Below are 23,351 nucleotides of genomic sequence, written 5' to 3' on the forward strand. Positions count from 1 at the left end.
CCAGAACACGTAAAAACCCGCTTGCAACGAAATGACTCCAGAGCACTTAAACACCGCTTGCAACGAAATGGCTACAGAGCACTTAAAAACCCGCTTGCAACGAAATGAATCCAGAGCACTTAAAAACCCGCTTGCAACGAAATGACTCCAGAGCACTTAAAAACCCGCTTGCAACGAAATGACTCCAGAGCACTTAAAAACCCGCTTGCAACGAAATGACTCCAGAGCACTTAAAAACCCGCTTGCAACGAAATGACTCCAGAGCACTTAAAAACCCGCTTGCAACGAAATGACTCCAGAGCACTTAAAAACCCGCTTGCAACGAAATGACTCCAGAGCACTTAAAAACCCGCTTGCAACGAAATGACTCCAGAGCACTTAAAAACCCGCTTGCAACGAAATGGCTCCAGAGCACTTAAAAACCCGCTTGCAACGAAATGGCTCCAGAGCACTTAAAAACCCGCTTGCAACGAAATGACTCCAGAGCACTTAAAAACCCGCTTGCAACGAAATGCCTTTAGAGCACTTAAAAACCCGCTTGGAACGAAATGACTCCAGAGCACTTAAAAACCCGCTTGCAACGAAATGACTCCAGAGCACTTAAAAGCCCGCTTGCAACGAAATGACTCCAGAGCACTTAAAAACCCGCTTGCAACGAAATGCCTACAGAGCACTTAAAAAACCCGTTTCCAGTGAAATGTCTGAGAAGTATGTAAAAACCCGCTTGCAACGAAATGACTCCAGAACACGTAAAAACCCGCTTGCAACGAAATGACTCCAGAGCACTTAAACCCCGCTTGCAACGAAATGGCTACAGAGCACTTAAAAACCCGCTTGCAACGAAATGAATCCAGAGCACTTAAAAACCCGCTTGCAACGAAATGACTCCAGAGCACTTAAAAACCCGCTTGCAACGAAATGACTCCAGAGCACTTAAAAACCCGCTTGCAACGAAATGACTCCAGAGCACTTAAAAACCCGCTTGTAACAAATGTCTCCAGAGTACTTAAAAACCCGCTTGCAACGAAATGACTCCAGAGCACTTAAAAACCCGCTTGCAACGAAATGCCTTCAGAGCACTTAAAAACCCTCTTGCAAAGAAATGACTCCAGAACACTTAAAAACCCGCTTGCAACGAAAAGACTCCAGAGCACTTAAAAACCCGCTTGCAACAAAATGACTCCAGAGCACTTAAAAACCCGCTTGCAACGAAATGACTCCAGAGCACTTAAACACCCGCTTGCAACGAAATGACTCCAGAGTACTTAAAAACCCGCTTGCAACGAAATGCCTACAGAGCACTTAAAAAACCCGCTTCCAGTGAAATGTCTGAGAAGTATGTAAAAACCCGCTGGCAATGAAATGACTCCAGAACACGTAAAAACCCGCTTGCAACGAAATGACTCCAGAGCACTTAAAAACCCGCTTACAACGAAATGCCTTCAGAGCACTTAAAAACCCGCTTGCAACGAAATGACTCCAGAGCACTTAAAAACCCGCTTGCAACGAAATGACTCCAGAGCACTGAAAAACCCGCTTGCAACGAAATGACTCCAGAGCACTTAAAAACCCGCTTGCAACGAAATGACTCCAGATAACTTAAAAACCCGCTTGCAACGAAATGACTCCAGAGCACTTAAAAACCCGCTTGCAACGAAATGCCTTCAGAGCACTTAAAAACCCGCTTGCAACGAAATGACTCCAGAGCACTTAAAAACCCGCTTGCAACGAAATGACTCCAGAGCACGTAAAAACCCACTTGCAACGAAATGACTCCAGAGCACTTAAAATACTCGCTTCCAGTTAAATGTCAGAGAAATATGTAAAAACCCGCTTGCAACGAAATGACTCCAGAGCACTTAAAAACCCGCTTGCAACGAAATGACTCCAGAGTACTTAAAAACCCGCTTGCAACGAAATGCCTACAGAGCATTTAAAAAACCCGCTTCCAGTGAAATGTCTGAGAAGTATGTAAAAACCCGCTTGCAACGAAATGACTCCAGAACACGTAAAAACCCGCTTACAACGAAATGACTCCAGAGCACTTAAAAACCCGCTTACAACGAAATGCCTTCAGAGCACTTAAAAACCCGCATGCAACGAAATGACTCCAGAGCACTTAAAAACCCGCTTGCAACGAAATGACTCCAGAGCACTAAAAAACCCGCTTGCAACGAAATGACTCCAGAGCACTTAAAAAACCGCTTGCAACGAAATGACTCCAGAACACTTAAAAACCCGCTTGTAACGAAATGACTCCAGAGCACTTAAAAACCCGCTTGCAACGAAATGACTCCAGAGCACTTAAAAACCCGCTTGCAACGAAATGACTCCAGAGCACTTAAAAACACGCTTGCAAAGAAATGACTCCAGAGCACTTAAAAACCCGCTTGCAACGAAATGACTCCAGAGCACTTAAAAACCCGCTTGCAACGAATTGTCTCCAGAGCACTTAAAAACCCGCTTGCAACGAAATGACTCCAGAGCACTTAAAAATCCGCTTGCAACGAAATGACTCCAGAGCACTTAAAAACCCGCTTGCAACGAAATGACTCCAGAGCACGTAAAAACCCGTTTGCAACAAAATGACTCCAGAGTACTTAAAAACCCGCTTGCAACGAAATGCCTACAGAGCATTTAAAAAACCCGCTTCCAGTGAAATGTCTGAGAAGTATATAAAAACCCGCTTGCAACGAAATGACTCCAGAACACGTAAACACCCGCTTGCAACGAAATGACTCCAGAGCACTTAAAAACCCGCTTGCAACGAAATGCCTACAGAGCATTTAAAAAACCCGCTTCCAGTGAAATGTCTGAGAAGTATGTAAAAATCCGCTTGCAACGAAATGACTCCAGAACACGTAAAAACCCGCTTGCAACGAAATGACTCCAGAGCACTTAAAAACCCGCTTGCAACGAAATGCCTACAGAGCATTTAAAAAACCCGCTTCCAGTGAAATGTCTGAGAAGTATGTAAAAACCCGCTTGAAACGAAATGACTCCAGAACACGTAAAAACCCGCTTGCAACGAAATGACTCCAGAGCACTTAAACCCCGCTTGCAACGAAATGGCTACAGAGCACTTAAAAACCCGCTTGCAACGAAATGAATCCAGAGCACTTAAAAACCCGCTTGCAACGAAATGACTCCAGAGCACTTAAAAACCCGCTTGCAACGAAATGACTCCAGAGCACTTAAAAACCCGCTTGCAACGAAATGACTCCAGAGCACTTAAAAACCCGCTTGTAACGAAATGTCTCCAGAGTACTTAAAAACCCGCTTGCAACGAAATGACTCCAGAGCACTTAAAAACCCGCTTGCAACGAAATGACTACAGAGCACTTAAAAACCCGCTTGCAACGAAATGACTCCAGAGCACTTAAAAACCCGCTTGCAACGAAATGACTACAGAGCACTTAAAAACCCGCTTGCAACGAAATGAATCCAGAGCACTTAAAAACCCGCTTGCAACGAAATGACTCCAGAGCACTTAAAAACCCGCTTGCAACGAAATGCCTTCAGAGCACTTAAAAACCCGCTTGCAAAGAAATGACTCCAGAACACTTAAACACCCGCTTGCAACGAAATGACTCCAGAGTACTTAAAAACCCGCTTGCAACGAAATGCCTACAGAGCACTTAAAAAACCCGCTTCCAGTGAAATGTCTGAGAAGTATGTAAAAACCCGCTTGCCACGAAATGACTCCAGAATACGTAAAAACCCGCTTGCAACGAAATGACTCCAGAGCACTTAAAAACCCGCTTGCAACGAAATGCCTACAGAGCACTTAAAAAACCCGCTTCCAGTGAAATGTCTGAGAAGTATGTAAAAACCCGCTTGCAACGAAATGACTCCAGAACACGTAAAAACCAGCTTGCAACGAAATGACTCCAGAGCACTTAAAAACCCGCTTACAACGAAATGCCTTCAGAGCACTTAAAAACCCGCTTGCAACGAAATGACTCCAGAGCACTTAAAAACCCGCTTGCAACGAAATGACTCCAGAGCACTGAAAAACCCGCTTGCAACGAAATGACTCCAGAGCACTTAAAAACCCGCTTGCAACGAAATGACTCCAGATAACTTAAAAACCTGCTTGCAACGAAATGACTCCAGAGCACTTAAAAACCCGCTTGCAACGAAATGCCTTCAGAGCACTTAAAAACCCGCTTGCAACGAAATGACTCCAGAGCACTTAAAAACCCGCTTGCAACGAAATGACTCCAGAGCACTTAAAAACCCGCTTGCAAAGAAATGTCTCCAGAGTACTTAAAAACCCGCTTGCAAGGAAATGACTCCAGAGCACTTAAAAACCCGCTTGCAACGAAATGACTCCAGAGCACTTAAAAACCCGCTTGCAACGAAATGACTCCAGAGCACTTAAAAACCCGCTTGCAACGAAATGACTCCAGAGCACTTAAAAACCCGCTTGCAACGCAATGACTCCAGAGCACTTAAAAACCCGCTTGCAACGAAATGACTCCAGAGCACTTAAAAACCCGCTTGCAACGAAATGACTCCAGAGCACGTAAAAACCCGTTTGCAACGAAATGACTCCAGAGTACTTAAAAACCCGCTTGCAACGAAATGCCTACAGAGCATTTAAAAAACCCGCTTCCAGTGAAATGTCTGAGAAGTATGTAAAAACCCGCTTGCAACGAAATGACTCCAGAACACGTAAAAACCCGCTTGCAACGAAATGACTCCACAGCACTTAAAAACCCGCTTACAAAGAAATGCCTTCAGAGCACTTAAAAACCCGCATGCAACGAAATGACTCCAGAGCACTTAAAAACCCGCTTGCAACGAAATGACTCCAGAGCACTAAAAAACCCGCTTGCAATGAAATGACTCCAGAGCACTTAAAAACCCGCTTGCAACGAAATGACTCCAGAGCACTTAAAAACCCGCTTGCAACGAAATGACTCCAGAGCACTTAAAAACCCGCTTGCAACGAAATGCCTTCAGAGCACTTAAAAACCCGCTTGCAACGAAATGACTCCAGAGCACTTAAAAACCCGCTTGCAACGAAATGACTCCAGAGCACTTAAAAACCCGCTTGCAACGAAATGACTCCAGAGCACTTAAAAACCCGCTTGCAACGAAATGACTCCAGAGCACTTAAAAACCCGCTTGCAACGAATTGTCTCCAGAGCACTTAAAAACCCGCTTGCAACGAAATGACTCCAGAGCACTTAAAAACCCGCTTGCAACGAAATGACTCCAGAGCACTTAAAAACCCGCTTGCAACGAAATGACTCCAGAGCACGTAAAAACCCGTTTGCAACGAAATGACTCCAGAGTACTTAAAAACCCGCTTGCAACGAAATGCCTACAGAGCATTTAAAAAACCCGCTTCCAGTGAAATGTCTGAGAAGTATATAAAAACCCGCTTGCAACGAAATGACTCCAGAACACGTAAACACCCGCTTGCAACGAAATGACTCCAGAGCACTTAAAAACCCGCTTGCAACGAAATGCCTACAGAGCATTTAAAAAACCCGCTTCCAGTGAAATGTCTGAGAAGTATGTAAAAACCCGCTTGCAACGAAATGACTCCAGAACACGTAAAAACCCGCTTGCAACGAAATGACTCCAGAGCACTTAAAAACCCGCTTGCAACGAAATGCCTACAGAGCATTTAAAAAACCCGCTTCCAGTGAAATGTCTGAGAAGTATGTAAAAACCCGCTTGCAACGAAATGACTCCAGAACACGTAAAAACCCGCTTGCAACGAAATGACTCCAGAGCACTTAAACACCGCTTGCAACGAAATGGCTACAGAGCACTTAAAAACCCGCTTGCAACGAAATGAATCCAGAGCACTTAAAAACCCGCTTGCAACGAAATGACTCCAGAGCACTTAAAAACCCGCTTGCAACGAAATGACTCCAGAGCACTTAAAAACCCGCTTGCAACGAAATGACTCCAGAGCACTTAAAAACCCGCTTGTAACGAAATGTCTCCAGAGTACTTAAAAACCCGCTTGCAACGAAATGACTCCAGAGCACTTAAAAACCCGCTTGCAACGAAATGACTACAGAGCACTTAAAAACCCGCTTGCAACGAAATGACTCCAGAGCACTTAAAAACCCGCTTGCAACGAAATGACTACAGAGCACTTAAAAACCCGCTTGCAACGAAATGAATCCAGAGCACTTAAAAACCCGCTTGCAACGAAATGACTCCAGAGCACTTAAAAACCCGCTTGCAACGAAATGCCTTCAGAGCACTTAAAAACCCGCTTGCAAAGAAATGACTCCAGAACACTTAAAAACCCGCTTGCAACGAAAAGACTCCAGAGCACTTAAAAACCCGCTTGCAACAAAATGACTCCAGAGCACTTAAAAACCCACTTGCAAAGAAATGACTCCAGAGCACTTAAACACCCGCTTGCAACGAAATGACTCCAGAGTACTTAAAAACCCGCTTGCAACGAAATGCCTACAGAGCACTTAAAAAACCCGCTTCCAGTGAAATGTCTGAGAAGTATGTAAAAACCCGCTTGCCACGAAATGACTCCAGAATACGTAAAAACCCGCTTGCAACGAAATGACTCCAGAGCACTTAAAAACCCGCTTGCAACGAAATGCCTACAGAGCACTTAAAAAACCCGCTTCCAGTGAAATGTCTGAGAAGTATGTAAAAACCCGCTTGCAACGAAATGACTCCAGAACACGTAAAAACCAGCTTGCAACGAAATGACTCCAGAGCACTTAAAAACCCGCTTACAACGAAATGCCTTCAGAGCACTTAAAAACCCGCTTGCAACGAAATGACTCCAGAGCACTTAAAAACCCGCTTGCAACGAAATGACTCCAGAGCACTGAAAAACCCGCTTGCAACGAAATGACTCCAGAGCACTTAAAAACCCGCTTGCAACGAAATGACTCCAGATAACTTAAAAACCTGCTTGCAACGAAATGACTCCAGAGCACTTAAAAACCCGCTTGCAACGAAATGCCTTCAGAGCACTTAAAAACCCGCTTGCAACGAAATGACTCCAGAGCACTTAAAAACCCGCTTGCAACGAAATGACTCCAGAGCACTTAAAAACCCGCTTGCAAAGAAATGTCTCCAGAGTACTTAAAAACCCGCTTGCAAGGAAATGACTCCAGAGCACTTAAAAACCCGCTTGCAACGAAATGACTCCAGAGCACTTAAAAACCCGCTTGCAACGAAATGACTCCAGAGCACTTAAAAACCCGCTTGCAACGAAATGACTCCAGAGCACTTAAAAACCCGCTTGCAACGCAATGACTCCAGAGCACTTAAAAACCCGCTTGCAACGAAATGACTCCAGAGCACTTAAAAACCCGCTTGCAACGAAATGACTCCAGAGCACGTAAAAACCCGTTTGCAACGAAATGACTCCAGAGTACTTAAAAACCCGCTTGCAACGAAATGCCTACAGAGCATTTAAAAAACCCGCTTCCAGTGAAATGTCTGAGAAGTATGTAAAAACCCGCTTGCAACGAAATGACTCCAGAACACGTAAAAACCCGCTTGCAACGAAATGACTCCACAGCACTTAAAAACCCGCTTACAACGAAATGCCTTCAGAGCACTTAAAAACCCGCATGCAACGAAATGACTCCAGAGCACTTAAAAACCCGCTTGCAACGAAATGACTCCAGAGCACTAAAAAACCCGCTTGCAATGAAATGACTCCAGAGCACTTAAAAACCCGCTTGCAACGAAATGACTCCAGAGCACTTAAAAACCCGCTTGCAACGAAATGACTCCAGAGCACTTAAAAACCCGCTTGCAACGAAATGCCTTCAGAGCACTTAAAAACCCGCTTGCAACGAAATGACTCCAGAGCACTTAAAAACCCGCTTGCAACGAAATGACTCCAGAGCACTTAAAAACCCGCTTGCAACAAAATGACTCCAGAGCACTTAAAAACCCACTTGCAAAGAAATGACTCCAGAGCACTTAAACACCCGCTTGCAACGAAATGACTCCAGAGTACTTAAAAACCCGCTTGCAACGAAATGCCTACAGAGCACTTAAAAAACCCGCTTCCAGTGAAATGTCTGAGAAGTATGTAAAAACCCGCTTGCCACGAAATGACTCCAGAATACGTAAAAACCCGCTTGCAACGAAATGACTCCAGAGCACTTAAAAACCCGCTTGCAACGAAATGCCTACAGAGCACTTAAAAAACCCGCTTCCAGTGAAATGTCTGAGAAGTATGTAAAAACCCGCTTGCAACGAAATGACTCCAGAACACGTAAAAACCAGCTTGCAACGAAATGACTCCAGAGCACTTAAAAACCCGCTTACAACGAAATGCCTTCAGAGCACTTAAAAACCCGCTTGCAACGAAATGACTCCAGAGCACTTAAAAACCCGCTTGCAACGAAATGACTCCAGAGCACTGAAAAACCCGCTTGCAACGAAATGACTCCAGAGCACTTAAAAACCCGCTTGCAACGAAATGACTCCAGATAACTTAAAAACCTGCTTGCAACGAAATGACTCCAGAGCACTTAAAAACCCGCTTGCAACGAAATGCCTTCAGAGCACTTAAAAACCCGCTTGCAACGAAATGACTCCAGAGCACTTAAAAACCCGCTTGCAACGAAATGACTCCAGAGCACTTAAAAACCCGCTTGCAAAGAAATGTCTCCAGAGTACTTAAAAACCCGCTTGCAAGGAAATGACTCCAGAGCACTTAAAAACCCGCTTGCAACGAAATGACTCCAGAGCACTTAAAAACCCGCTTGCAACGAAATGACTCCAGAGCACTTAAAAACCCGCTTGCAACGAAATGACTCCAGAGCACTTAAAAACCCGCTTGCAACGCAATGACTCCAGAGCACTTAAAAACCCGCTTGCAACGAAATGACTCCAGAGCACTTAAAAACCCGCTTGCAACGAAATGACTCCAGAGCACGTAAAAACCCGTTTGCAACGAAATGACTCCAGAGTACTTAAAAACCCGCTTGCAACGAAATGCCTACAGAGCATTTAAAAAACCCGCTTCCAGTGAAATGTCTGAGAAGTATGTAAAAACCCGCTTGCAACGAAATGACTCCAGAACACGTAAAAACCCGCTTGCAACGAAATGACTCCACAGCACTTAAAAACCCGCTTACAACGAAATGCCTTCAGAGCACTTAAAAACCCGCATGCAACGAAATGACTCCAGAGCACTTAAAAACCCGCTTGCAACGAAATGACTCCAGAGCACTAAAAAACCCGCTTGCAATGAAATGACTCCAGAGCACTTAAAAACCCGCTTGCAACGAAATGACTCCAGAGCACTTAAAAACCCGCTTGCAACGAAATGACTCCAGAGCACTTAAAAACCCGCTTGCAACGAAATGCCTTCAGAGCACTTAAAAACCCGCTTGCAACGAAATGACTCCAGAGCACTTAAAAACCCGCTTGCAACGAAATGACTCCAGAGCACTTAAAAACCCGCTTGCAACGAAATGTCTCCAGAGTACTTAAAAACCCGCTTGCAACGAAATGACTCCAGAGCACTTAAAAACCCGCTTGCAACGAAATGACTCCAGAGCACTTAAAAACCCGCTTGCAACGAAATGACTCCAGAGCACTTAAAAACCCGCTTGCAACGAAATGACTCCAGAGCACTTAAAAACCCGCTTGCAACGAAATGACTCCAGAGCACTTAAAAACCCGCTTGCAACGAAATGACTCCAGAGCACGTAAAAACCCGTTTGCAACGAAATGACTCCAGAGTACTTAAAAACCCGCTTGCAACGAAATGCCTACAGAGCATTTAAAAAACCCGCTTCCAGTGAAATGTCTGAGAAGTATGTAAAAACCCGCTTGCAACGAAATGACTCCAGAACACGTAAAAACCCGCTTGCAACGAAATGACTCCAGAGCACTTAAAAACCCGCTTGCAACGAAATGACTCCAGAGCACTTAAAAACCCGCTTGCAACGAAATGACTCCAGAGCACTTAAAAACCCGCTTGCAACGAAATGACTCCAGAGCACGTAAAAACCCGTTTGCAACGAAATGACTCCAGAGTACTTAAAAACCCGCTTGCAACGAAATGCCTACAGAGCATTTAAAAAACCCGCTTCCAGTGAAATGTCTGAGAAGTATGTAAAAACCCGCTTGCAACGAAATGACTCCAGAACACGTAAAAACCCGCTTGCAACGAAATGACTCCAGAGCACTTAAAAACCCGCTTGCAACGAAATGTCTCCAGAGTACTTAAAAACCCGCTTGCAACGAAATGCCTTCAGAGCACTTAAAAACCCGCTTGCAACGAAATGACTCCAGAGCACTTAAAAACCCGCTTGCAACGAAATGACTCCAGAGCACTTAAAAACCCGCTTGCAACGAAATGTCTCCAGAGTACTTAAAAACCCGCTTGCAACGAAATGACTCCAGAGCACTTAAAAACCCGCTTGCAACGAAATGACTCCAGAGCACTTAAAAACACGCTTGCAACGAAATGACTCCAAAGCACTTAAAAACCCGCTTGCAACGAAATGGCTCCAGAGCACTTAAAAACCCGCTTGCAACGAAATGGCTCCAGAGCACTTAAAAACCCGCTTGCAACGAAATGACTCCAGAGCACTTAAAAACCCGCTTGCAACGAAATGCCTTTAGAGCACTTAAAAACCCGCTTGGAACGAAATGACTCCAGAGCACTTAAAAACCCGCTTGCAACGAAATGACTCCAGAGCACTTAAAAGCCCGCTTGCAACGAAATGACTCCAGAGCACTTAAAAACCCGCTTGCAACGAAATGACTCCAGAGCACTTAAAAACCCGCTTGCAACGAAATGACTCCAGAGCACTTAAAAACCCGCTTGCAACGAAATGACTGCAGAGCACGTAAAAACCCGTTTGCAACGAAATGACTCCAGAGTACTTAAAAACCCGCTTACAACGAAATGCCTGCAGAGCACTTAAAAAACCCGCTTCCAGTGAAATGTCTGAGAAGTATGTAAAAACCCGCTTGAAACAAAATGACTCCAGAACCCGTAAAAACCCGCTTGCAACGAAATGACTCCAGAGCACTTAAAAACCCGCTTGCAACGAAATGCCTTCAGAGCACTTAAAAACCCGCTTGCAAAGAAATGACTCCAGAACACTTAAAAACCCGCTTGCAACGAAAAGACTCCAGAGCACTTAAAAACCCGCTTGCAACAAAATGACTACAGAGCACTTAAAAACCCGCTTGCAACGAAATGACTCCAGAGCACTTAAACACCCGCTTGCAACGAAATGACTCCAGAGTACTTAAAAACCCGCTTGCAACGAAATGCCTACAGAGCACTTAAAAAACCCGCTTCCAGTGAAATGTCTGAGAAGTATGTAAAAACCCGCTTGCAACGAAATGACTCCAGAGCACTTAAAAACCCGCTTGCAACGAAATGACTCAAGAGCACGTAAAAACCCGCTTGCAACGAAATGACTCCAGAGCACTTAAAAACCCGCTTGCAACGAAATGACTCCAGAGCACTTAAAAACCCGCTTGCAACGAAATGACTCCAGAGCACTTAAAAACCCGCTTGCAACGAAATGACTCCAGAGCACTTAAAAACCCGCTTGCAACGAAATGACTCCAGAGCACTTAAAAACCCGCTTGCAACGAAATGACTCCAGAGCACTTAAAAACCCGCTTGCAACGAAATGACTCCAGAGCACTTAAAAACCCGCTTGCAACGAAATGACTCCAGAGCACTTAAAAACCCGCTTGCAACGAAATGACTCCAGAGCACTTAAAAACCCGCTTGCAACGAAATGACTCCAGAGCACTTAAAAACCCGCTTGCAACGAAATGTCTCCAGAGCACTTAAAAACCCGCTTGCAACGAAATGACTCCAGAGCACTTAAAAACCCGCTTGCAACGAAATGGCTACAGAGCACTTAAAAACCCGCTTGCAACGAAATGACTCCAGAGCACTTAAAAACCCGCTTGCAACGAAATGACTCCAGAGCACGTAAAAACCCGCTTGCATCGAAATGACTCCAGAGCACTTAAAAACCCGCTTGCAACGAAATGCCTCCAGAGCACTTAAAAACCCGCTTGCAACGAAATGCCTTTAGAGCACTTAAAAACCCGCTTGGAACGAAATGACTCCAGAGCACTTAAAAACCCGCTTGCAACGAAATGACTCCAGAGCACTTAAAAGCCCGCTTGCAACGAAATGACTCCAGAGTACTTAAAAACCCGCTTGCAACGAAATGACTCCAGAGCACTTAAAAACCCGCTTGCAACGAAATGACTCCAGAGCACTTAAAAACCCGCTTGCAACGAAATGACTCCAGAGCACGTAAAAACCCGTTTGCAACGAAATGACTCCAGAGTACTTAAAAACCCGCTTGCAACGAAATGCCTACAGAGCATTTAAAAAACCCGCTTCCAGTGAAATGTCTGAGAAGTATGTAAAAACCCGCTTGCAACGAAATGACTCCAGAGCACTTAAAAACCCGCTTGCAACGAAATGACTCCAGAGCACTAAAAAACCCGCTTGCAATGAAATGACTCCAGAGCACTTAAAAACCCGCTTGCAACGAAATGACTCCAGAACACTTAAAATCCGCTTGCAACGAAATGCCTTCAGAGCACTTAAAAACCCGCTTGCAACGAAATGACTCCAGAGCACTTAAAAACCCGCTTGCAACGAAATGACTCCAGAGCACTTAAAAACCCGCTTGCAACGAAATGACTCCAGAGCACTTAAAAACCCGCTTGCAACGAAATGACACCAGAGCACTTAAAAACCCGCTTGCAACGAAATGACTCCAGAGCACTTAAAAACCCGCTTGCAACGAAATGACTCCAGAGCACTTAAAAACCCGCTTGCAACGAAATGACTCCAGAGCACGTAAAAACCCGTTTGCAACGAAATGACTCCAGAGTACTTAAAAACCCGCATGCAACGAAATGCCTACAGAGCATTTAAAAAACCCGCTTCCAGTGAAATGTCTGAGAAGTATGTAAAAACCCGCTTGCAACGAAATGACTCCAGAACACGTAAAAACCCGCTTGCAACGAAATGACTCCAGAGCACTTAAAAACCCGCTTGCAACGAAATGTCTCCAGAGTACTTAAAAACCCGCTTGCAACGAAATGCCTTCAGAGCACTTAAAAACCCGCTTGCAACGAAATGACTCCAGAGCACTTAAAAACCCGCTTGCAACGAAATGACTCCAGAGCACTTAAAAACCCGCTTGCAACGAAATGTCTCCAGAGTACTTAAAAACCCGCTTGCAACGAAATGACTCCAGAGCACTTAAAAACCCGCTTGCAACGAAATGACTCCAGAGCACTTAAAAACACGCTTGCAACGAAATGACTCCAAAGCACTTAAAAACCCGCTTGCAACGAAATGGCTCCAGAGCACTTAAAAACCCGCTTGCAACGAAATGTCTCCAGAGCACTTAAAAACCCGCTTGCAACGAAATGACTCCAGAGCACTTAAAAACCCGCATGCAACGAAATGCCTTTAGAGCACTTAAAAACCCGCTTGGAACGAAATGACTCCAGAGCACTTAAAAACCCGCTTGCAACGAAATGACTCCAGAGCACTTAACAGCCCGCTTGCAACGAAATGACTCCAGAGCACTTAAAAACCCGCTTGCAACGAAATGACTCCAGAGCACTTAAAAACCCGCTTGCAACGAAATGACTCCAGAGCACTTAAAAACCCGCTTGCAACGAAATGACTGCAGAGCACGTAAAAACCCGTTTGCAACGAAATGACTCCAGAGTACTTAAAAACCCGCTTGCAACGAAATGACTCCAGAGTACTTAAAAACCCGCTTACAACGAAATGCCTGCAGAGCACTTAAAAAACCCGCTTCCAGTGAAATGTCTGAGAAGTATGTAAAAACCCGCTTGAAACAAAATGACTCCAGAACCCGTAAAAACCCGCTTGCAACGAAATGACTCCAGAGCACTTAAAAACCCGCTTGCAACGAAATGCCTTCAGAGCACTTAAAAACCCGCTTGCAAAGAAATGACTCCAGAACACTTAAAAACCCGCTTGCAACGAAAAGACTCCAGAGCACTTAAAAACCCGCTTGCAACAAAATGACTCCAGAGCACTTAAAAACCCGCTTGCAACGAAATGACTCCAGAGCACTTAAACACCCGCTTGCAACGAAATGACTCCAGAGTACTTAAAAACCCGCTTGCAACGAAATGCCTACAGAGCACTTAAAAAACCCGCTTCCAGTGAAATGTCTGAGAAGTATGTAAAAACCCGCTTGCAACGAAATGACTCCAGAGCACTTAAAAACCCGCTTGCAACGAAATGACTCAAGAGCACGTAAAAACCCGCTTGCAACGAAATGACTCCAGAGCACTTAAAAACCCGCTTGCAACGAAATGACTCCAGAGCACTTAAAAACCCGCTTGCAACGAAATGACTCCAGAGCACTTAAAAACCCGCTTGCAACTAAATGACTCCAGAGCACTTAAAAACCCGCTTGCAACGAAATGACTCCAGAGCACTTAAAAACCCGCTTGCAACGAAATGACTCCAGAGCACTTAAAAACCCGCTTGCAACGAAATGACTCCAGAGCACTTAAAAACCCGCTTGCAACGAAATGACTCCAGAGCACTTAAAAACCCGCTTGCAACGAAATGTCTCCAGAGCACTTAAAAACCCGCTTGCAACGAAATGACTCCAGAGCACTTAAAAACCCGCTTGCAACGAAATGGCTACAGAGCACTTAAAAACCCGCTTGCAACGAAATGACTCCAGAGCACTTAAAAACCCGCTTGCAACGAAATGACTCCAGAGCACGTAAAAACCCGCTTGCAACGAAATGACTCCAGAGCACTTAAAAACCCGCTTGCAACGAAATGCCTCCAGAGCACTTAAAAACCCGCTTGCAACGAAATGACTCCAGAGCACTTAAAAACCCGCTTGCAACGAAATGACTCCAGAGCACTTAAAAACCCGCTTGCAACGAAATGACTCCAGAGCACTTAAAAACCCGCTTGCAACGAAATGACTCCAGAGTACTTAAAAACCCGCTTACAACGAAATGCATGCAGAGCACTTAAAAAACCCGCTTCCAGTGATATGTCTGAGAAGTATGTAAAAACCCGCTTGCAACGAAATGACTCCAGAACACGTAAAAACCCGCTTGCAACGAAATGACTCCAGAGCACTTAAAAACCCGCTTACAACGAAATGCCTTCAGAGCACTTAAAAACCCGCTTGCAACGAAATGACTCCAGAGTACATAAAAACCCGACTGCAACGAAATGACTCCAGAGCACTTAAAAACCCGCCTGCAACGAAATGACTCCAGAGCACTTAAAAACCCGCTTGCAACGAAATGACTCCAGAGCACCTAAACACCCGCTTGCAACGAAATGACTCCAGAGCACTTAAAAACCCGCTTGCAACGAAATGACTCCAGAGCACTTAAACACCCGCTTGCAACGAAATGACTCCAGAGTACATAAAAACCCGCCTGCAACGAAATGACTCCAGAGCACTTAAAAACCCGCTTGCAACGAAATGACTCCAGAGCACTTAAAAACCCGCTTGCAACGAAATGACTCCGGAGCACTGAAAAACCCGCTTGCAACGAAATGACTCCAGAGCACTTAAACACCCGCTTGCAAAGAAATGACTCCAGAGCACTTAAAAACCCGCTTGCAACGAAATGACTCCAGAGCACTTAAACACCCGCTTGCAACGAAATGACTCCAGAGTACATAAAAACCCGCCTGCAACGAAATGACTCCAGAGCACTTAAAAACCCGCTTGCAACGAAATGACTCCAGAGCACTTAAAAACCCGCTTGCAACAAAATGACTCCGGAGCACTGAAAAACCCGCTTGCAACGAAATGACTCCAGAGCACTTAAACACCCGCTTGCAACGAAATGACTCCAGAGTACTTAAAAACCCGCTTGCAACGAAATGCCTACAGAGCACTTAAAAAACCCGCTTCCAGTGAAATGTCTGAGAAGTATGTAAAAACCCGCTTGCAACGAAATGACTCCAGAACACGTAAAAACCATCTTGCAACGAAATGACTCCAGAGCACTTAAAAACCCGCTTACAACGAAATGCCTTCAGAGCACTTAAAAACCCGCTTGCAACGAAATGACTCCAGAGCACTTAAAAACCCGCTTGCAACGAAATGACTCCAGAGCACTGAAAAACCCGCTTGCAACGAAATGACTCCAGAGCACTTAAACACCCGCTTGCAACGAAATGACTCCAGATAACTTAAAAACCTGCTTGCAACGAAATGACTCCAGAGCACTCAAAAACCCGCTTGCAACGAAATGCCTTCAGAGCACTTAAAAACCCGCTTGCAACGAAATGACTCCAGAGCACTTAAAAACCCGCTTGCAACGAAATGACTCCAGAGCACTTAAAAACCCGCTTGCAAAGAAATGTCTCCAGAGTACTTAAAAACCCGCTTGCAAGGAAATGACTCCAGAGCACTTAAAAACCCGCTTGCAACGAAATGACTCCAGAGCACTTAAAAACCCGCTTCCAACGAAATGAATCCAGAGCACTTAAAAACCCGCTTGCAACGAAATGACTCCAGAGCACTTAAAAACCCGCTTGCAACGAAATGCCTTCAGAGCACTTAAAAACCCGCTTGCAACGAAATGACTCCAGAGCACTTAAAAACCCGCTTGCAACGAAATGACTCCAGAGCACTTAAACACCCGCTTGCAACGAAATGACTCCAGAGCACTTAAAAACCCGCTTGCAACGAAATGACTCCAGAGCACTTAAACACCTGCTTGCAACGAAATGACTCCAGAGTACATAAAAACCCGCCTGCAACGAAATGACTCCAGAGCACTTAAAAACCCGCTTGCAACGAAATGACTCCAGAGCACTTAAAAACCCGCTTGCAACGAAATGACTCCAGAGCACTGAAAAACCCGCTTGCAACGAAATGACTCCAGAGCACTTAAACACCCGCTTGCAACGAAATGACTCCAGAGTACTTAAAAACCCGCTTGCAACGAAATGCCTACAGAGCACTTAAAAAACCCGCTTCCAGTGAAATGTCTGAGAAGTATGTAAAAACCCGCTTGCAACGAAATGACTCCAGAACACGTAAAAACCATCTTGCAACGAAATGACTCCAGAGCACTTAAAAACCCGCTTACAACGAAATGCCTTCAGAGCACTTAAAAACCCGCTTGCAACGAAATGACTCCAGAGCACTTAAAAACCCGCTTGCAACGAAATGACTCCAGAGCACTGAAAAACCCGCTTGCAACGAAATGACTCCAGAGCACTCAAAAACCCGCTTGCAACGAAATGACTCCAGATAACTTAAAAACCTGCTTGCAACGAAATGACTCCAGAGCACTCAAAAACCCGCTTGCAACGAAATGCCTTCAGAGCACTTAAAAACCCGCTTGCAACGAAATGACTCCAGAGCACTTAAAAACCCGCTTGCAACGAAATGACTCCAGAGCACTTAAAAACCCGCTTGCAAAGAAATGTCTCCAGAGTACTTAAAAACCCGCTTGCAAGGAAATGACTCCAGAGCACTTAAAAACCCGCTTGCAACGAAATGACTCCAGAGCACTTAAAAACCCGCTTCCAAAGAAATGAATCCAGAGCACTTAAAAACCCGCTTGCAACGAAATGACTCCAGAGCACTTAAAAACCCGCTTGCAACGAAATGCCTTCAGAGCACTTAAAAACCCGCTTGCAACGAAATGACTCCAGAGCACTTAAAAACCCGCTTGCAACGAAATGACTCCAGAGCACTTCAAAACCCGCTTGCAACGAAATGACTCCAGAGCACTTAAAAACCCGCTTGCAACGAAATGACTCCAGAGCACTTAAAAACCCGCTTGCAACGAAATGACTCCAGAGCACTTAAAAACCCGCTTGCAACGAAATGACTCCAGAGCACGTAAAAACCCGTTTGCAACGAAATGACTCCAGAGTACTTAAAAACCCGCTTGCAACGAAATGCCTACAGAGCATTTAAAAAACCCGCTTTCAGTGAAATGTCTGAGAAGTATGTAAAAAGCCGCTTGCAACGAAATGACTCCAGAACACGTAAAAACCCGCTTGCAACGAAATGACTCCAGAGCACTTAAAAACCCGCTTGCAACGAAATGACTCCAGAGCACTTAAAAACCCGCTTGCAACGAAATGACTCCAGAGCACTTAAAAACCCGCTTGCAACGAAATGCCTTCAGAGCACTTAAAAACCCGCTTGCAACGAAATGACTCCAGAGCACTTAAAAACCCACTTGCAACGAAATGACTCCAGAGCACTTAAAAACCCGCTTGCAAAGAAATGACTCCAGAGCACTTAAAAACCCGCTTGCAACGAAATGACTCCAGAGCACTTAAAAACCCGCTTGCAACGAAATGACTCCAGAGCACGTAAAAACCCGTTTGCAACGAAATGACTCCAGAGTACTTAAAAACCCGCTTGCAACGAAATGCCTACAGAGCATTTAAAAAACCCGCTTCCAGTGAAATGTCTGAGAAGTATATAAAAACCCGCTTGCAACGAAATGACTCCAGAACACGTAAACACCCGCTTGCAACGAAATGACTCCAGAGCACTTAAAAACCCGCTTGCAACGAAATGCCTACAGAGCATTTAAAAAACCCGCTTCCAGTGAAATTTCTGAGAAGTATGTAAAAACCCGCTTGCAACGAAATGACTCCAGAACACGTAAAAACCCGCTTGCAACGAAATGACTCCAGAGCACTTAAAAACCCGCTTGCAACGAAATGCCTACAGAGCATTTAAAAAACCCGCTTCCAGTGAAATGTCTGAGAAGTATGTAAAAACCCGCTTGCAACGAAATGACTCCAGAACACGTAAAAACCCGCTTGCAACGAAATGACTCCAGAGCACTTAAACCCCGCTTGCAACGAAATGGCTACAGAGCACTTAAAAACCTGCTTGCAACGAAATGAATCCAGAGCACTTAAAAACCCGCTTGCAACGAAATGACTCCAGAGCACTTAAAAACCCGCTTGCAACGAAATGACTCCAGAGCACTTAAAAACCCGCTTGCAACGAAATGACTCCAGAGCACTTAAAAACCCGCTTGCAACGAAATGCCTTCAGAGCACTTAAAAACAAGCTTGCAACGAAATGACTCCAGAGCACTTAAAAACCCGCTTGCAACGAAATGACTCCAGAGCACTTAAAAACCCGCTTGCAACGAAATGTCTCCAGAGTACTTAAAAACCCGCTTGCAACGAAATGACTCCAGAGCACTTAAAAACCCGCTTGCAACGAAATGACTCCAGAGCACTTAAAAACCCGCTTGCAACGAAATGACTCCAGAGCACTTAAACACCCGCTTGCAACGAAATGACTCCAGAGTACTTAAAAACCCGCTTGCAACGAAATGCCTTCAGAGCACTTAAAAACCCGCTTGCAACGAAATGACTCCAGAGCACTTAAAAACCCGCTTGCAACGAAATGACTCCAGAGCACTTAAAAACCCGCTTACAACGAAATGCCTGCAGAGCACTTAAAAAACCCGCTTCCAGTGAAATGTCTCAGAAGTATGTAAAAACCCGCTTGCAACGAAATGTCTCCAGAGTACTTAAAAACCCGCTTGCAACGAAATGACTCCAGAGTACTTAAAAACCAGCTTGCAACGAAATGACTCCGGAGCACTGAAAAACCCGCTTGCAACGAAATGACTCCAGAGCACTTAAACACCCGCTTGCAACGAAATGACTCCAGAGTACTTAAAAACCCGCTTGCAACGAAATGCCTGCAGAGCACTTAAAAAACCCGCTTCCAGTGAAATGTCTCAGAAGTATGTAAAAACCCGCTTGCAACGAAATGTCTCCAGAGTACTTAAAAACCCGCTTGCAACGAAATGACTCCAGAGTACTTAAAAACCCGCTTGCAACGAAATGACTCCGGAGCACTGAAAAACCCGCTTGCAACGAAATGACTCCAGAGCACTTAAACACCCGCTTGCAACGAAATGACTCCAGAGTACTTAAAAACCCGCTTGCAACGAAATGCCTACAGAGCACTTAAAAAACCCGCTTCCAGTGAAATGTCTGAGAAGTATGTAAAAACCCGCTTGCAACGAAATGACTCCAGAACACGTAAAAACCATCTTGCAACGAAATGACTCCAGAGCACTTAAAAACCCGCTTGCAACGAAATGACTCCAGAGCACTTAAAAACCCGCTTGCAACGAAATGACTCCAGAGCACTGAAAAACCCGCTTGCAACGAAATGACTCCAGAGCACTTAAAAACCCGCTTGCAACGAAATGACTCCAGATAACTTAAAAACCTGCTTGCAACGAAATGACTCCAGAGCACTCAAAAACCCGCTTGCAATGAAATGCCTTCAGAGCACTTAAAAACCCGCTTGCAACGAAATGACTCCAGAGCACTTAAAAACCCGCTTGCAACGAAATGACTCCAGAGCACTTAAAAACCCGCTTGCAAAGAAATGTCTCCAGAGTACTTAAAAACCCGCTTGCAAGGAAATGACTCCAGAGCACTTAAAAACCCGCTTGCAACGAAATGACTCCAGAGCACTTAAAAACCCGCTTCCAACGAAATGAATCCAGAGCACTTAAAAACCTGCTTGCAACGAAATGACTCCAGAGCACTTAAAAACCCGCTTGCAACGAAATGACTCCAGAACACGTAAAAACCATCTTGCAACGAAATGACTCCAGAGCACTTAAAAACCCGCTTACAACGAAATGCCTTCAGAGCACTTAAAAACCCGCTTGCAACGAAATGACTCCAGAGCACTTAAAAACCCGCTTGCAACGAAATGACTCCAGAGCACTGAAAAACCCGCTTGCAACGAAATGACTCCAGAGCACTTAAAAACCCGCTTGCAACGAAATGACTCCAGATAACTTAAAAACCTGCTTGCAACGAAATGACTCCAGAGCACTTAAAAAGCCGCTTGCAAAGAAATGTCTCCAGAGTACTTAAAAACCCGCTTGCAAGGAAATGACTCCAGAGCACTTAAAAACCCGCTTGCAACGAAATGACTCCAGAGCACTTAAAAACCCGCTTCCAACGAAATGAATCCAGAGCACTTAAAAACCCGCTTGCAACGAAATGACTCCAGAGCACTTAAAAACCCGCTTGCAACGAAATGCCTTCAGAGCACTTAAAAACCTGCTTGCAACGAAATGACTCCAGAGCACTTAAAAACCCGCTTGCAACGAAATGACTCCAGAGCACTTCAAAACCCGCTTGCAACGAAATGACTCCAGAGCACTTAAAAACCCGCTTGCAACGAAATGACTCCAGAGCACTTAAAAACCCGCTTGCAACGAAATGACTCCAGAGCACTTAAAAACCCGCTTGCAACGAAATGACTCCAGAGCACGTAAAAACCCGTTTGCAACGAAATGACTCCAGAGTACTTAAAAACCCGCTTGCAACGAAATGCCTACAGAGCATTTAAAAAACCCGCTTTCAGTGAAATGTCTGAGAAGTATGTAAAAACCCGCTTGCAACGAAATGACTCCAGAACACGTAAAAACCCGCTTGCAACGAAATGACTCCAGAGCACTTAAAAACCCGCTTACAACGAAATGCCTTCAGAGCACTTAAAAACCCGCATGCAACGAAATGACTCCAGAGCACTTAAAAACCCGCTTGCAACGAAATGACTCCAGAGCACTAAAAAACCCGCTTGCAATGAAATGACTCCAGAGCACTTAAAAACCGGCTTGCAACGAAATGACTCCAGAACACTTAAAAACCCGCTTGCAACGAAATGACTCCAGAGCACTTAAAAACCCGCTTGCAACGAAATGACTCCAGAGCACTTAAAAACCCGCTTGCAACGAAATGACTCCAGAGCACTTAAAAACCCGCTTGCAACGAAATGCCTTCAGAGCACTTAAAAACCCGCTTGCAACGAAATGACTCCAGAGCACTTAAAAACCCACTTGTAACGAAATGACTCCAGAGCACTTAAAAACCCGCTTGCAAAGAAATGACTCCAGAGCACTTAAAAACCCGCTTGCAACGAAATGACTCCAGAGCACTTAAAAACCCGCTTGCAACGAAATGACTCCAGAGCACGTAAAAACCCGTTTGCAACGAAATGACTCCAGAGTACTTAAAAACCCGCTTGCAACGAAATGCCTACAGAGCATTTAAAAAACCCGCTTCCAGTGAAATGTCTGAGAAGTATATAAAAACCCGCTTGCAACGAAATGACTCCAGAACACGTAAACACCCGCTTGCAACGAAATGACTCCAGAGCACTTAAAAACCCGCTTGCAACGAAATGCCTACAGAGCATTTAAAAAACCCGCTTCCAGTGAAATGTCTGAGAAGTATGTAAAAACCCGCTTGCAACGAAATGACTCCAGAACACGTAAAAACCCGCTTGCAACGAAATGACTCCAGAGCACTTAAAAACCCGCTTGCAACGAAATGCCTACAGAGCATTTAAAAAACCCGCTTCCAGTGAAATGTCTGAGAAGTATGTAAAAACCCGCTTGCAACGAAATGACTCCAGAACACGTAAAAACCCGCTTGCAACGAAATGACTCCAGAGCACTTAAACCCCGCTTGCAACGAAATGGCTACAGAGCACTTAAAAACCCGCTTGCAACGAAATGAATCCAGAGCACTTAAAAACCCGCTTGCAACGAAATGACTCCAGAGCACTTAAAAACCCGCTTGCAACGAAATGACTCCAGAGCACTTAAAAACCCGCTTGCAACGAAATGACTCCAGAGCACTTAAAAACCCGCTTGCAACGAAATGCCTTCAGAGCACTTAAAAACAAGCTTGCAACGAAATGACTCCAGAGCACTTAAAAACCCGCTTGCAACGAAATGACTCCAGAGCACTTAAAAACCCGCTTGCAACGAAATGTCTCCAGAGTACTTAAAAACCCGCTTGCAACGAAATGACTCCAGAGCACTTAAAAACCCGCTTGCAACGAAATGACTCCAGAGCACTTAAAAACCCGCTTGCAACGAAATGACTCCAGAGCACTTAAACACCCGCTTGCAACGAAATGACTCCAGAGTACTTAAAAACCCGCTTGCAACGAAATGCCTTCAGAGCACTTAAAAACCCGCTTGCAACGAAATGACTCCAGAGCACTTAAAAACCCGCTTGCAACGAAATGACTCCAGAGCACTTAAAAACCCGCTTACAACGAAATGCCTGCAGAGCACTTAAAAAACCCGCTTCCAGTGAAATGTCTCAGAAGTATGTAAAAACCCGCTTGCAACGAAATGACTTCAGAACCCGTAAAAACCCGCTTGCAACGAAATGACTCCAGAGCACTTAAAAACCCGCTTGCAACGAAATGCCTTCAGAGCACTTAAAAACCAGCTTGCAAAGAAATGACTCCAGAACACTTAAAAACCCGCTTGCAACGAAAAGACTCCAGAGC

This window comes from Meriones unguiculatus, chromosome X (assembly GCF_030254825.1).
Source record: "Meriones unguiculatus strain TT.TT164.6M chromosome X, Bangor_MerUng_6.1, whole genome shotgun sequence".
Classification (NCBI taxonomy): Eukaryota; Metazoa; Chordata; class Mammalia; order Rodentia; family Muridae; genus Meriones; species Meriones unguiculatus.